The sequence below is a fragment of the Sinocyclocheilus rhinocerous genome, unplaced genomic scaffold, assembly GCF_001515625.1.
Source record: "Sinocyclocheilus rhinocerous isolate Xijiao unplaced genomic scaffold, SAMN03320098_v1.1 scaffold924, whole genome shotgun sequence".
NCBI lineage: Eukaryota > Metazoa > Chordata > Actinopteri > Cypriniformes > Cyprinidae > Sinocyclocheilus > Sinocyclocheilus rhinocerous.
The window spans coordinates 167,389-171,198 of record NW_015645128.1 but is presented as its reverse complement, the minus strand read 5'-3'; positions in this window follow the sequence as shown (position 1 = coordinate 171,198).

The window sequence follows — 3,810 nt, the reverse complement described above, 5'->3', positions numbered from 1 at the left end:
CGGTCATACAGATGGTAATCATGCAGATACAGCCACATTCCCCACAAAACACACACACCCATATATGAAAAATGTTGAAGAAAAAAAAAGAAAGAAAAATCAGATGACAGGTGTGTCACAGCGTGCGTCACGAGCCATCACAAGAGAGTGCCAGAATTCAAATAAACAAGATTCCGCGTATCTTTGACCTTTTTTTTTTTTAGTGGATGGTCTCATTCTGTTTGTGACGCTGTATGCTACAAAACCATGTTGCTTTTTACTACCAAGATGCAGTTTTTTGAGCGTAAGTTCTTCCATAATGGATACAAACAATAACTCTCCCTTAAGAAATGAGACGTTATTGTTTCGTTGGACTAAAAGTGAGGCTTAGACCTTTAGAATTATATATAGTTTGTCAAGATTAATTATGTCCCTTTTCATTTAATCTATTCGTAAACATTGACACGTGCAAGCAAAGAGCGTTCAGTGCGCCGGCGTCCAGACGCGGGTTAACAGGTTAACTGGAGAAAGTTCTGGCACATCCAACTGTTAATTTCATCAATGCATTGGCAGAGGGAGTCAATGGGGCTGTAGTCATTTGGAGATAAAGCTAGGTAAATCTGGGTGTCATCTGCATAGCTGTGATAGGCAATTTTGTTCTTTCTTATTATTTGACTTAGTGGGAGCATATACAGGCTAAACAGGAGCGGTGCAAGAATTGAGCCTTGTGGGACTCACTGTGGGTGTCATAGATGTCCACTTAGACTTATGCTCTCTTATACTCGCATAATAACCTCTCCCTTCTAAGTATGACCTGAACCATTTGATTACCATCCCAGAAAGCCCGACCCAGTTTTCTAGTCTCTCTAGAAGTATGTTATGATCGACCGTGTCAAACGCAGCACTGAGATCTAGTAGTACCAGCACTGATATTTTGCCAGATTCAGAATTTAATAAAAGTCTGTGAAAGTGATTTTTTGCCTCTTTGGGATGGCACAATAAAGCAATGTTCACTTGCAGAACGCAAACTTCTAGAGGGTACATAAGTCTGAAGTAATGAATCTAGGTAAAGGGGTGCAGAGCCAGTGCTGGTTTTGTAGGCAAACATTAATGCCTTGAATTTTATGCGAGCAGCTATTTGTAGCCAGTGCAAATTAATGAACAGAGGTGTGACATGCATTCTTTTCAGCTCGTTAAAGACTAATCTTAGTCCAGCCTGGATAGAACAAGAGCTTGAACAAGGAGTTGTGTTGCATGTTCTGAAAGAAAGGGCCTGATCTTCTTGATGTTGAATAAAGCAAATCGTTGAATAAAGCAAATCTGCAGAACCGGGCAGTTTTAGCAATGTGGTCTGAGAAATTCAGCTGATCATTAATCACGACTCTAAGTTTCTGGCTGTTTTTGAAGGAGTTATGGTTCATGCACCAAGCTGAATGGTGAAATTGTGATGAAGTGATGGGTTTGTTGAAACCACAAGCAGTTCTGTCTTGGCTAGGCTGAGTTGAAGTTGATGGTCCTTCATCCAACTGTGTGAGAAAGGCAGAGACTTGGTTGAACACAGCTCATTCAAGTGTTTTTGCAATGTAAGGAAGAAGGGAAACTGGTCTGTAGTTCTCTAACAGAGATGGGTTAAGGGTGGGTTTCTTAAGTAGAGGGGTTATACGAGCCTGTCTAAATGCTGAGGGAAAAACACCAGTGTGAAGGGATGTGTTAATGATGTGAGGGAGTACAGGAATAACTGAAGGAGAAATGGCTTGAAGGAGATGAGATGGAATAGAATCAAGCAGACAAGTAGTAGGATGATTAGAAAGGTTGAGTTTAGAGACTTTTGCCTCAGAGATTGAAGAGAAGGATGTGAACGAGTGTATGTTTGCTGGTAAGATGAGCTTGATAGATTGTGGTGTGGAAAATTGTGCACTGATGGTTTTAATTTAATCAATGAAGAATGTGGCAAAGTCGTCAGCTGTTAGAAATGATGAAGGAGGGGGAGGAGGAGGAGGACAAAGAAGGGAGGTAAATGTCTTAAAGAGCATGCAAGAATTAGAGGAATTGTTAATTTTGTTATGATAGTATGTGCTTTTAGCAGTGGAGACATTAGCGGAGAACGAAGAGAGGAGTGATCGATACACATTAAGGTCAGTAGTATTTTTTGATTTGTGCCATACCCTTTCAGCAGCCCTGAGCTTAGAACGATGCTCGCGGAGAACATCAGATAGCCAAGGGGCAGAAGAGGTGGTACGAGCTAGCCTGGAAGACAAGGAGCAGATAGTGTCTAAACAAGATGTAAGAGTGGAGCAGAAAGTATCAGTAGCACTGTTAACATCAAGAGATGAGAACTGTTTAAGAGGAGGAAGGGAAGATGAAACCATAGCAGATAGTCAGGAGGGTGAGAGTGAGCGTAGGTTACGTCAAAAAGTGAAATGTGGAGGGGTATGTGTTGTGTCAGGAACCATGTTGAGGTTAAGAGTGAGGAGGAAGTGATCCGAGGTGTGCAGTGGAGTAACCAGTACATGATCAGTGGAGCAGTGTCGTGTGTAAATAAGGTCCAGTTGGTTGCCTGATTTGTGAGTAGCCGTAGTTAATACTCGCTTGAGATCAAAAGAAGCAAGCAGAGAGTGGAAGTCTGCAGCCTGAAAGAGGCAAGCAGAGTGTGGAAGTCTGCAGCCTGAGGTTTATCTAGGTGGATGTTGAAGTCTCCAAGCATAACTAGGGGAGTACCATCCTCAGGAAAGGTTGAGAGTAGCACATCTAATTCATCCAAGAAGTTACCTTGTGGTTCTGGGGGTTGATAAACAACTACAAAATGGATTTTAATAGGGTGGGAAATAGTGACTGAATGTGATTCAAAGGAGATGTTAATACCCAGAGAAGGTAAAGGAATACATTTCCAATTATTAGAGATAAGCTGAAGGAATTAATGAACTGATAAATTCCAATGTAAGTCACTTTAGATAAACGTGTTAGGCAAATGTGCACATTCAGTATATTTATTTCAAGAACTTTTCCAAATTATGGATGACACCAATCTTAATGATTGCACTATAATTGTTTTCAGGTGATGTATAATTGGTAATAAGGAAATATGTGATTTAAAGTGACATGAATCCAAGATGATTCCCTGCCGGTGGGCCAAAACATTGGTATCAACTCCAGCATCAATGTGACCCTACATAGGACAAGCGGTTTGGAAGATGGATGGATAATTACTACACAGCATCCTTCTGCCTTATTTGAGTTGTTTTATTTTCACTTTGGGTCCCACTTGTCAATCTCTGACATCATTAACCCTTTACAGCCTTATGGAACGCAGCTGGAGAAAAACAAAACTAGAGGTATTTCGTATTGCTTGGCGGGAAAGTAACCTATCCTACAGAAAAGCATTAAAAACTGCTAGATCTGATTACTTTTCTTCTCTTTTAGAAGAAAATTTGATTGCAAATGATTGCAAAGATACTATTTAGACTGAACTGAGCTGGATGATGACATCACTGAATTTAATGATGAACTGCCTTTAACTGAAAAATGAGTGTTTACTATTGTAATTTTGCATTATTGACACACTATTTTCCTAATTAATGCTGTTCAGTTGCTTTGACACAATCTGTATTGTTAAAAGCGCTATATAAATAAAGGTGACTTGACTACAGCCAATCATTCCACACCCTAAGTATATACAGTACCAGCTTTCTTTGATTTCTCTGATTTTGTCAGATCTAGTAGTTACTGTTGATAGAGCTCTTGAGTGTTGGTGATTTCAACATTCAAATATGAAAATGACAGGATTAAGATTAGCATTTTGTCAACTCTATTAGGTTTAGACAGAATGGGACA